Below are 13,818 nucleotides of genomic sequence, written 5' to 3'. Positions count from 1 at the left end.
AGTTATTGTAATAATTTATTTTATGTTTGCTGACAGTGTCCTTTTTGTTTTGCTTTGTTTCGATATACTCAGATAGGCTACTAGAGTATGCTAACTTGGTCACTGGAGCCCTTGAAGCACTAATGTCCTGTTACCAGATGGTTAGAACTGTTACCAAGTAAATAAGCCTATGAGTCCATTCACTATTCTTTAATAGAATCAGCTCAGGTGTCCTGACAGTCAGCCACCTACTGTGTGGTTTAAGCTCTCACCTACTATCTTAGAGGAGTAGTGGTGATGGTTGTATACACTGGTTTCTGGTAGCGGCAGGGGGTCGCACCCTGAGGAGAGTAGGGTGCTGACAGCTTTCCCCCAACTGTCAGTGAGGATGTAGCGTCTCTGTTCCCTAGAGTGCTCTGTTGGGTGGACTCTGCAGCTGTGCCTTAGGCACCCAATGCTTATATCCGTAAAGACTGGTAGGCACCATTATCCTCAGATCGCTTTCGCGTGGTGCTAGGTGGCATGGATTAAGCCTCAGCCCTCCGGTCTGTACTGTGGGTAGGTGAAGGCTCTGTTTAATAAGTAGAGCAGTATCAGACCTCCAAAACCTGCCTCACCATCACACAGCTGAAACAATTACAGTCAGACCTCTAACAGATTTGCCTTTGCATTATAATAGCCACCTGGTTTAGGGAACATAATTTTGAGGTTAATGAATAGCTTGAACGTGATGAATGCATTCTAACAAATATATCTCATCAATTTAATCTGTATATTGAGGTGTTTATGACATTTTACTTCTTTTGTTGTAGGTTACCCTTGAGTCATCAGATTATTAACCACCTGATAAATCCACTAGAATCCTTCCTACCTACTTAAGGTGGCCTAGTGAATCCAGGGTTTCTGATAAATGCACTCATTTTAATACAATGAGCTCAGTGTAAAATCATGTGTTTCCTTCCCTGACTTTTGTTATGAGAATCCATTTGAAAATAATTTTTCATATTTATGATCAAATTAATGAGCAAAATATTGTAAAACTTTTAATATCTATGCTCTCCTTCTAAGTAAGAATTTTTCATCCCATGGATAATGGCAGATCTGATACATGTTATACACTAAAAGACAGTCTAGGAGTGGTAAATACACTCATAAGAAGAATTTTAAAGGCAACTACTTCAGGTGAGGTAATCAGTGAGTTCTAAATAATGCATGACCAATCTCATGAGGTAGAGGAAGAGGGATGCTTCTGTTGGCAAAGGAGGTTGGGTGGAACTTTTAGATTCAGGTACGCAGAGTCATTGACATTCACAGAGACAGTGTCATCTCAGTTCAAAATTCTTCCATCTATTTGTTGATTCATTTAACAAACATTTTACTGACTGAGTGATCTACATCAAGCCATTTGGCAGGCAATTCTGAGCAAAATGTTCTCTTTGCTCACAAAATGCTCGTAATTTATCAAGAGAAAAGATGTTTTGGTAAGTTGTAAAAATTGCTATCATATTGATAATCATACCACTAGGCTTCTCCTTCTACTAGGCTTGTGTCATCCTAAATAACTACTTGTGAAATAAAAAATTAGACAGTGAAAAACTTATGAATAGCAGCTGAACATTGTCTAATATAATGCTGGAAGGTTGGAAGCCCCTCAGGTTGGAAGGCACTCAGATTATGACTGGGGAAAAGCTGCCTCCTCAAGGTACACCCGACCTTAATGACGTAGATGGAGTCAAGCTTTTAGGACCTTCATTTGCTGGTATGGCATGACTCAGAATTAGAAGAACCAGCTGCAAGCATCCACTAATAATCAGCATGGAATTTATGAAGTATGAATCTAGGGAAATTGAAAGTCAACAAAAATTGTATGAAACGTATAAAGATCAATATCCTAGGCATTAGATAGCTGAAAAGGACTAGTAGTTGCCGTTTGGGTTAAGGCAATCGTATGGTCTACTATGCCAAGAATGACAAATTGAAGAGGAACAGCATCACATTCATCGTCAAAAAGAACATTTCAAGATCTATCCTGAAGTACAATGCTGTCAGTAATAGAAAAATATCGACGTGCCTACAAGGAAGACCAGCTAATACGACAATTATTCGAATTTAAGAATCAACCACTAAGGCCAAAGAGGAGGAAATTGAAGATTTTTACCAATTTCCAAATCTAAAATTGATCAAACATACTGGTAATTACTGGTGATTGAAATGCGAAAGTTGGAAACAAAGAAGAAGGATTGATCAATAGTTGGAATATGTGGCTTTGGTGATAGAAATGACACCAGAGATCCTGTGATAGAGTTTTGCAAGACCAACAACTTCTTCACAGCAATTATCTTTTTTTCAATAACATAAATTGCAACGATACACTTGGATCTCACCAGACAGATTGCACAGGAATCAAATTGACTCCATCTGTAGAAAGAGGCAATGGAAAAGCTCAATATCATCAGTCAGAACAAGGCCGGGGCCGACTTCAGAACAGATCATCAACTGCTCATATGTAAGTTCACGTTGAAGCTGAAGAAAATTAGATCAAATCCACAAGAGCCAAAATACCACCTTGAGTATCCCACCTGAATTTAGACACTATTCCAAGAATAGATTTGATGCACTGAACACTAATGACTGAAGACCAGACAAGTTGTGGAACGACATTAAGGACATCAGACACGAAGAATGCAAAAGGTCATTAAAAAGGAAAGACCAAAATGGATGTCAGAAGAGACTCTGAAACTTGCTCTTGAATTTTGAGTAGCTAAAGCGAATGGAAGGAATGATGAAGTAAAATAGTTGAACAGAAGATTTCAAAGGGTGGCTTGAGAAGACATAGTAAAGTATTATAGGGAAATGTACAAAGACATGGTATTAGAAACCAAATGGAAAGAACACACTCAGCATTTCTCAAGCTGAAAGAACTGAAGAATAAATTCAAGCCTTGAGTTGCAATATTGAAGGATTCTGCTGGGAAAATACTGAACAATGGAGGAAGCATCAAAAGAAGATGGAAGGAATACACAGAGCCACTGTATCAAAAAGAATTGGTCAATGATCAACCATTTTAGGAGGCAGGATATGGCCAAGAACCAATGGTAGTGAAGGAAGAAGTCCAAGCTGCACTGAAGGCATTAAGAAAAAAAGGGTCCAGGAATTAAGAGCTACCAATTGAGTTGTTTCAACAAATGGATGCAGTACTAGAGGTGTTCACCTGTCTATGCCAAGAAATTTGGAAGACAGCTACCTGGCCAGACAAAAGTGCCCATTCCAATGAACGGTGATCCCACAGAAAGTGGAAATTATCAAACAATATCATTAATATCACACACAAGTAAAATTTTGCTGAAGATCATTCAAAAGCAGTGGCGACAGTACATTATGGGAACTGCCAGAAATTCAAACTGGATTAAGAAGAGGACATAAAACAAGGGTTATCGTTGCTGTGTAGATCATAACAAATTATGGATAACACTACAAAGAATGGGAATTCCAGAACTTAATTGTGCTTATAAGGAAACTGTACATGGACCAAGAGGCAGTTGTTCAAACAGAACAAGGGGGTTCAGCAAGGTTTAAAATCAGAAAAGGTGTATATCAGGGTCATATCCTTTCACCATATTCATTGAATCTGTATGCTGAGCAAATAATCCAAGAAGATGGAGTATATTAAGAAGAATGTGACATCTGGATTGGAGGAAGAATCATTAACAACCTGTGATATGCAGAGGACATGACCTTACTTGCTGAAAACCAAGAGGACTTCAAGCACTTACTGATGAATATCAAAGACTAGAGCCTTCAGTATGGATTACACCTCAAAATAAAAAACAACAACAAAAAAACCCAAATCCAAAACTCTTCACAACTGGACCAATTAGCAGTATCACGATAAATGGAGAAAAGATTGAAGTTGTCAAGGATTTCATTTTACTTGGATTCACAATCAACGCCCACAGAAGCAGCAGTCAAGAAATCAAAGGATGCATTGTACTAGGAAAACTGCTGCAAAAGACCTCTTTAAAGTGCTCAAAAGCAAAGATGTTACTTTAAGGACCAAGATGTGTCTGACCCAAGCCATAGTATTTTAACTCACCTCATTTTTTCATATGCAGGCGAAAGAAGGACGATGAATAAGGAAGATCAAAGAAGAACTGATGACTTTGAATTATGGTGTTGGCAAAGAATACCACGGACTGACAGAAGAATGAACAAATCCTACTTGGAAGAAGTTCAGCCAGAATGCCCCTTAGAAGCAAACATGGTGACACATTATCTCACATGCTTTGGACATGTTATCAGGTGGGACCAGTACCTTGAGAAGGACATCATGCTTGGAAAAGTAGAGGGTCAGAGAAAAAGAAGATTCTCAATTAGATGGATTGACACAGCAGCTGCAAAAATGGGCTCAAACATAGCGGTGATTTTGTGAATGGGGAAATACAGCCTGTGTTTCTTTCTGTTGTACGTGATGTCGCTGAGTCACAACCAACTGATGGTAACTAACAACAACACAAATATTTGTTCTCAAGTACTTGGTTGGGCAACAATCTAGCTAACCGAATTTTAATATATTGCATAATGGAGTCCAGAAAATGTTTCCTGTTTGAGATAAAACCTCTGATCAGAAGAATTACTCATAAAGATTGAGGGTAGTGAAGAATCAGAATCTTGTTGACGTGTCATATAGTGTTTAAATCATTTCTAGTTATCTGTTGGAATAATGTCCCCTCAGATTTGTATTTAAAGCAATTTACAATTTTTAGCTTATTATTATTATATGTAATTGGTAGATCCTCAACACCAGTCTCCATAAGAGATTACTTTTCCTTCCTTCCTTTTATTTTAATTAACTCCTTTGAGTCTCTTATGAACAACCTGATAAAACTGTAACAAGTGTGCAATTTTGTGCACAATTGCAAACATAGTCATTCTTTGTTATGAAAAGTGGGTTCCTTTAATCTGAGAGCGTTCCTAAAATATTCTTCTCTTAGAAAAACATATTTTCATTTAAGTTTAAGTAATTAAGGGAAAAAAGTAGAGAAAAATTCTATCTGGCAATTAGAAAGCATATTCTAATTGAGTTATCGATAGTATCCTGGTCCTGTGACTTTTGTAGAGTATGTGAAATTGGGAAATATTAACAGATGGGTATACTTTCCCAATTGCCCCTCTGATTTAAAGCCTTCTCAAGAAAAACACTGGAATTAAAGTTCTTATTCAAATAACTGAATGTTTTCTAATATTACAAAAGCAATAATATTCATCATTTATTGTTTGACTTTTGTTTATACCATATGCCCTTAGGGGAAAAAGAGTATCAACACTCCCTGCATACGGCAAATCACTTGTAATTTGGAATAAATGTCTAGATAATAAAATTAGACAACTCTACACATACAATGGTAATTACCATTGACATCTCAGGCGTCACATATTTTCTATATGTAGATGCAGTACTCAAAGCTGTCAGAATATACAGGGATACATATAAACTGTAGCATGATAGATTTTTTAAAAATAATTTTTATTGTGCTTTAAGTGAAAGTTTACAAATCAAGTCAGTCAGTCACATATAAGCTTATATACACCTTACTACATACTCCCATTTACTCTCCCCCAATGAGCCAGCCCGCTCCCTCCTGCCAGTCTCTCCTTTCGTGACCGTTTTGCCAGTTTCTAACCCTCTCTACCCTCCCATCTCCCCTCCAGACAGGGGATGCCAACACAGTCTCAAGTGTCCACCTGATACAAGTAGCTCACTCTTCATCAGCATCTCTCTCCAACCCATTGTCCAATCCCTTCCATGTCTGATGAGTTGTCTTCGGGAATGGTTCCTGACCTGGGCCAAGAGAAGTTCTGGGGACCATGACCGCCGGGATTCTTCTAGTCTCAGTCAGACCATTAAGTCTGGTCTTTTTATGAGAATTTGGGGTCTGCATCCCACTGATCTCCTGCTTCCTCAGGGGTTCTCTGTTGTGCTCCCTGTCAGGGCAGTCATCGGTTGTGGCCGGGCACCATCTAGTTCTTCTGGTCTCAGGATGATGTAAGTCTGTAGTTCATGTGGCCCTTTCTGTCTCTTGGGCTCATAGTTATCGTGTGACCTTGGTGTTCTTCATTCTCCTTTGATCCAAGTGGGTTGAGACCAACTGATGCATCTTAGATGGCCACTTGTTAGCTTTTAAGACCCCAGATGCCACACTTCAAAGTGGGATGCAGAATGTTTTCATAATAGAATTTATTTTGCCAATTGATTTAGAAGTCCCTTTAAGCCATAGTCCCCAAATCCCCGCCCTTGCTCTGCTGACCTTCAAAGCATTCAGTTTATCCCAGAAACTTCTTTGGTTTTGGTCCAGTCCAGTTGAGATGAACTTCCCTGTATTGAGTGTTGTCCTTCCCTTCACCTAAAGTAGTTCTTATCTACTAGGTAATCAGTAAATAACCATTTCCCACCCCCCTCCCTCCCCCTCTCGTAACCACAAAAGTATGTGTTCTTCTCAGTTTATACTATTTCTCAAGATATTATAATATCGGTCTTATACAATATTTGTCCTTTTGCATCTAAGTTCACTCAGCGTAATGCCTTCCAGGTTCCTCCATGTTATGAAATGTTTCACAGATTCGTCACCGTTCTTTATCAATGCATAGCATTCTATTGTGTGAATATACCATAATTTATTTAACCATTCATCTATTGATGGACACCTTGGTTGTTTCCAGGTTTTGCTATCGTAAACAGTGCTGCAATAAACATGGGTGTGCATATATCTGTTCACGTAAAGGCTCTTATTTCTCTAGGGTATATTCCGAGGAGTGGGATTTCTGGGTTGTATGGTAGTTCTATTTCTAATTTTTTAAGAAAATGCCAGATAGATTTCCAAAGTGGTTGTACCATTTTACATTCCCACCAGCAGTGTATAAGAGTTCCAATTTCTCCGCAGCCTCTCCAACATTTATTATTTTGTGTTTTTTGGATTAATGACAGCCTTGTTGGAGTGAGATGGAATCTCATCGTAGTTTTAATTTGCATTTCTCTAATGGCTAATGATCGAGAGCATTTTCTCGTGTATCTCTTAGCTGCCTGAATATCTTCCTTAGTGAAGTGCGTGTTCATATCCTTTGCCCACTTTTTGATTGGGTTATTTGTCTTTTTGTGGTTGAGATTTAACAGAATCATATAGATTTTAGAGATCAGGCGCTGGTCGGAGAAGTCATAGCTGAAAATTTTTTCCCAATCTGTAGGTGGTGTTTTTCCTCTTTTGGTGAAGTCTTTAGATGAGCATAGGTGTTTGATTTTTAGGAGCTCCCAGTTATCTGGTTTCTCTTCGTCATTTTTGGTAATGTTTTGTATTCTGTTTATGCCTTGTATCAGGGCTTCTAACGTTGTCTCTATTTTTTGTTCCATGATCTTTATCGTTTTTGAATTCATGTTTAGTTCTTTGATCTATTTGGAGTTAGTTTTCGTGCATGGTGTGAGGTATGGGTCCTGTTTCATTTTTTTGCAAATGGATATCCAGTTATGCCAGCACCGTTTGTAAAAAGACTATCTTTTCTCCAATTAACTGACACTGGGCCTTTGTCAAATATCAGCTGCTCGTATGTGGATGGATTTATATCTGGGTTCTCAATTTTGTTCCGTTGGTCTATGTGCCTGTTGTTGTACCAGTACCAGGCTGTTTTGACTACTGTGGCTGTATAATATGTTCTAAAATCAGGTAGACTGAGGCCTCCCACTTTCTTCTTCTTTTTCAGTAATGCTTTATTTATCTGGGGCTTCTTTCTCTTCCGTATGAAGTCGATGATTTGTTTCTCCATCACATTAAAAAATGTCATTGGAATTTGGATCGGAAGTGCATTGTATGTATAGATGGCTTTTGGTAGAATAGACATTTTTACTCTGTTAAGTCTTCCTATCCCTGAGCAAGGTATGTTTTTCCACTTATGTAGGTCCCTTTTAGTTTCTTGCAGTAGTACCTTGTAGTTTTCTTTGTATAGGTCTTTTACATCTTTGATAAGATTTATTCCTAAGTATTTTATCTTCTTGGGTGCTACTGTAAATGGCATTGATTTGGTGATTTCCTCTTTGATGTACTTTTTGTTGGTGTAGAGAAATCCAACTGATTTTTGTATGTTTATCTGGTATCCCGATACTCTGCTGAACTCTTCTATTAGTTTCAGTAGTTTTCTGGAGGATTCCTTAGGGTTTTCTGTGTAGAAGATCATGTCATCTACAAATAGAGATAATTTTACTTCTTCCTTGCCAATCCGGATGCCCTTTATTTCTTTGTCTAGCCTAATTGCTCTGGCTAGAACCTCTAGCACAATGTTGAATAAGAGCGGTGATAAAGGGCATCCTTGTCTGGTTCCCGTTCTCAAGGGAAATGCCTTCAGACTCTCTCCATTTAGAATGATGTTGGCTGTTGGCTTTGTATAGATGCCCTTTATTATGTTGAGGAATTTTCCTTCAATTCCTATTTTGCTGAGAGTTTTTATGATGAATGGGTGTTGGACTTTGTCAAAAGCCTTTTCTGCGTCAATTGATAAGATCCTGTGGTTTTTGTCTTTTGTTTTATTTATATGGTGGATTACATTAATGGTTTTTCTAATATTAAACCAGCCTTGCATACCTGGTATAAATCCCACTCGGTCGTGGTGTATTTTTTTTTTTTTTTGATATGTTGTTGAACTCTATTGGCTAGAATTTTGTTGAGGATTTTTGCATCTATGTTCATGAGGGATATAGGTCTGTAATTTTCTTTTTTTGTGATGTCTTTACTTGGTTTTGGTATCAGGGATATGGTGGCTTCATAGAATGAGTTAAGTAGTATTCCAATATTTTCTGTGCTTTGAAATACCTTTAGTAGTAGTGGTGTTAACTCTTTTCTGAAAGTTTGGTAGAACTCTGCAGTGAAGCCTTCCGGGCAAGGGCTTTTTTTTGTTGGGAGTTTTTTGATTACCGTTTCAATCTCTTTTTTCGTTATGGGTCTATTTAGTTGTTCTACTTCTGATTGTGTTAGTTTAGGTAGGTAATGTTTTTCTAGGAATTCATCCATTTCTTCTAGGTTTGCAAATTTGTTAGAGTACAATTTTTCGTAATAATCTGATATGATTCTTTTAATTTCAGTTGGGTCTGTTGTGATGTGGCCCTTCTCGTTTCTTATTCAGGTTATTTGTTTCCTTTCCTGTATTTCTTTGGTCAGTCTAGCCAATGGTTTATCAATTTTGTTAATTTTTTCAAAGAACCATCTTTTGGCTTTGTTAATTCTTTCAATTGTTTTTCTGTTCTCTAATTCATTTAGTTCAGCTCTAATTTTTATTATTTGTTTTCTTCTGGTGCCTGATGGATGCTTGTGTTGTGGGCTTTCTATTTGTTCAAGTTATAGGGACAGTTCTCTGCTTTTGGCTCTTTCTTCTTTATGTGTGTGTGCATTTATCGATATAAATTGACCTCTGAGCACTGCTTTTGCTGTGTCCCAGAGGTTTTGATAGGAAGTGTTTTCATTCTCGTTGCTTTCTATGAATTTCTTTATTCCCTCCTGAATGTATTCTATAACCCAGTGGTTTTTGAGCAGGGTATTGTTCAGTTTCCAAGTATTTCATCTCTTTCCCCTTATTTTTCTGTTATTGATTTCCACCTTTATGGCCTTGTGGTCTGAGAAGGTGCTTTGTAACCTTTCGATGTTTTGGATTCTGCAAAGGTTTGTTTTATGACCTAATATGTGATCTATTCTAGAGAATGTTCCATGGGCACTAGAAAGAAAGTATACTTAGCAGCTGTTGGGTGGAGTGTTCTGCATAAGTCTATGCGGTAAAGTTGGTTGATTGTAGCAATTAGGTGTTCTGTGTCTCTATTGAGTGGTGTGTTGAAGTCTCCTACTCTAATTGTGGAGGTGTCTATCTCACTTTTCAGTTCTGTTAACGTTTGTTTTATGTATTTTGCAGCCCTGTCTTTGGGTGCATAAATATTTAATATGGTTATATCTTCCTGGTCAATTGTCCCTTTAATCATTATGTAGTGTCCTTCTTTATCCTTTGTGGTGGATTTAACTTTAAAGTCTATTTTGTCAGAAATTAATATTGCTACTCCTGCTCTTTTTTGCTTATTGTTTTCTTGATATATATTTTTTCCATCCTTTGAGTTTAGTTTGTTTGTTTCTCTAAGTCTAAGTTGTGTCTCTTGTAGGCAGCATATAGACGGATCTTGTTCCTTTATCCAGTCTGAAACTCTCTGTCTCTTTATTGGTGCATTTAGTCCATTTACATTCAGCGTAATTATAGATAAGTACGTGTTTAGTGCTGTCATTTTGATGCCTTTTTGTGTGTGTTGACAATTTCATTTTTCCACTTACTTTTTTGTTCTGAGACGTTTTTCTTTGTAAATTGTGTGTTCCTCATTTTCATAGTAGTCGAATTTATGTTTGCTGAGTCATTATGTTTTTCTTGGTTTTTATTTTGAGTTATGGAATTGTTAGACCTCTTTGTGGTTACCTTAATATTTACCTCTATTTTTCTAAGTAAAAACCTAACTTGTATTCTCCTATATTGCCTTGTTTCCCTCTCTACATGTCAGCTCTATGCCTCCTGTATTTAGTCCTTCTTTTTGAGTATTGTGATCTTTTACATAATGACTTCAATGATTCTCTGTTTTGAGCACTTTTTTCTTTTTAAAAATAATCTTAATTTGTTTTTGTGATTTCTCTATTTGAGTTGATATCAGGATGTTCTGTTCTATGACCTTGTGTTGTGCTGGTATCTGACATTATTGATTTTCTGACCAATTTCCTTTAGTATTTCTTGTAGCTTTGGTTTGGTTTTTACAAATTCTCTAAGCTGGTGTTTCTCTGTAAATGTTTTAATTTCACCTTCATATTTGAGAGAGAGTTTTGCTGGATCCTTGGCTGGCATTTTTCTCCTTCAGTGCTCTATATATGTCATCCCATTGCCTTCTTGACTGCATCGTTTCTGCTGAATAGTCTGAACTTATTCTTATTGATTCTCCTTTGTAGGAGACCTTTCTTTTATCCCTGGCTGATTTTAAAATTTTCTCTTTATGTTTGGTTTTGGCAAGGATGATGATAATATATCTTGGTGATTTTCTTTTCGGATCAGTCTTCTATGGGGTTCGATGAGCATCTTGGATAGATATCCTTTCATGATGTCATCATGATATCTTTCATGATGTCAGGGAAGTTTTCTGCCAACAGATCTTCAACTATTCTCTCTGTATTTTCTGTTATTCCTCCCTGTTCTGGAACTCCAATCACACCCAAGTTATTCTTCCTGATAGAGTCCCACATGATTCTTAGGGTTTCTTCCCTTTTTTTGATTCTTTTTTCGGATTTTTCTTCAACTATATTGGTGTCAATTGCCTTATCCACCAACTCCCCCACTCTGCTTTCCGATTGCTCGATTCTGCTCCTCACTTCCTATTGAGTTGTCTGATTCTGTAATTTTACTGTTAATCTTTTTGGTTTCTGAATGCTGTCTCTCTATGGATTCTTGTAGCTTATTAATTTTTCCACTATGTTCTTGAATAATCTTTTTGATTTCTTCAACTGCTTTATCAGTGTGTTCCTTGGCCTTTTGTGTAGATTGCCTTATTTCATTTATGAGGTCATCCCTGATGTCTTGAAGCATTCTGTATATTAGTTTTTTATATTCTGCATCTGGCAATTCCAGGATTGTATCTTCATTTGGGAAAGATTTTCATTCTTTAATTTGGGGAGTTGTAGAAGCAACCATGATCTGCTTCTTTATGTGGTTTGATATCGACTACTGTCTCCGAGCCATCTATAAGACAGTGTAATGATTTATTTTATATTTGCTCACTGAGTCTTATCTTGTTTTGTTTTCTTTCAATATATGTAGATGGGCTACTAGATCGTGCTGTCTTGATTGTTGTAGCCTTTGAATCACTTATGTCCTATTACCAGGTGGTTTGGGCTGTTACCATTTATATAAGCCTAAGAGTCCATTCACTCTTCTTGAGTAGAATCTGATTTTGGGTCACCAAGTGTGTGGGGTAGACTGTCACCTATTAACTTAGAGGAGTAGTGGTGATAGTTGTGTGCACCAGATTCTAGTAGCAGCAGGGGGTCATACTCCGGGGGGCAGGATACTGACAGTCTTCCCCCAAGTGCCAGTGAAGTAGGTGTGTCTCTATTCCTAAAGCACTTTGGTGGGTGGGCTCCACAGCTGTACCTTAGGCACCAAATGCATGTACCTCTACAGATTGCTAGGTGTCATTATCCTCAGACCCTTATGGCAGGAGGCTAGGTGGTTTGCATGGAGCTTCAGCCCTCAGTTCCCCCTTGTAGCTCAGTGAGGGCTCTGTTTAGTAGGTAGAGATATCAGACCTGGGAAACTTGTCTTACCAGTAATCTGCTAAAACATTTACAGTCAGATCACTATCAGAATTGCCTTTGCTTTATAATAGCCACTTTGTTCCCTGTAGGGATGAAAGCCCAAGACTGTGGATCTCAAATGCTTGGCTGGAGCTGGTTCTCTATTTTTGGTCCGATTTTGGGAAGTCAGGGAAGGATTTTTGGTCCCTGGGTTTTTTTGTAGCTGCTTCTCTCAGGCGAGGAGAATGGGTTAGGAAAAGACAAAAACAAAAAACAAAACAAAACAAAAAAAACCGCAGAGCACTTCACTCTCTGGCCCATGAAATTCCAATGTTAATGAAGCTGCCTGGGAAGGGGAGGGGAGGGATCAGATAGATAGGAGAGAGTAGCACCCAGGAATATAGACAAAGTTACTTATCTTGCTTGGTGATGACTGTTTTATCTGAGATTCCCGAGGGGCGTGTCGACTGTGTGCACTGGCTGGGTTGAGATTGCCCCCGAGGGTCAGGCCCGCATTCTGTGCTTGTGCTGTATCAGAAGCCGTGGTCAGTTCCTCTGCTCCCATTCCAAAGCCCAGTGCAAAGGTTCCCCAGCTGGGATGCCACACTCCAGATTCCAAAACCAGTCGCTGCCTCCCGGTGACTTCTCCTCCTGTCAGCCGCATGGCTGTGCTGCCTGCCTGCACTGGTTGGGCTTCCCCTGAGGTCACTTCTTGGGGCTAGGGCTGCGTTCCATGTTTCTGCTGTCTCAGGATACCGTGCTCCGCTCCCCTGCCCCCAGTCCAAAGCCCGGGGCCAAGGTTTTCTGGCTGGGACACTGACTCCAGGCTCCGAAAACTGTCACTGATTTCCCGTGGTTGTTCCTTCTCTCCTTAGCTCATTAGTGTGCAGCCTGCTTGTGCTGGCTGAGTCTCTGTCACTCATGTCAACTCTTTAGATTTGTGTTTGTTGGTCAGGGTTCGTAGATTGTCATGTATATGATCAATACACTTTGTTTTTCCGAGTCTTTTTTGCAAGAAGGATCCAAGGTAGCTTCTACCTAGTCAGCCATCTTGGCCCCGCCTCCCATGATAGATTTTTTTAACTACATGAAATTGTACTCCTTCAGGAATTTTGAAGAGCAAAAATAGCATCTATTTTGCAGATTCTTAAAGAAACCAGCATGTAGATTTGCCATCTAGCCACATGATGTTAGCGAAAATTGTTGAACTGACTCTGTTCTCTTTCTGACTGAATGTAGAGCAAGACTGAGAATTGAAGAAATGAAAGTAGTGGAACACATTCTTCATAAAAAACACTCGTGATCACTCAGTTTGTGATCTTTTTAGTGGTCAAGGAATAAAACAAAAATGGCTGCTATCCTTGACTTCAGATTTTGAGATTTACTGAAATCATTAGTTCGAATCTATCTGCCAATGTATCTGTCCATCTCCCAATCTATCATCTAGCTATCTATCTAATCTATTTTCCAAAGCCAAAAAAGAACCCAAATCCTTTGC

This window comes from Loxodonta africana, unplaced genomic scaffold (genome assembly GCF_030014295.1).
Source record: "Loxodonta africana isolate mLoxAfr1 unplaced genomic scaffold, mLoxAfr1.hap2 scaffold_120, whole genome shotgun sequence".
Taxonomy (NCBI): Eukaryota; Metazoa; Chordata; class Mammalia; order Proboscidea; family Elephantidae; genus Loxodonta; species Loxodonta africana.
The sequence above is the reverse complement of the archived record's forward strand: the minus strand, read 5'-3'. Positions refer to the sequence as shown.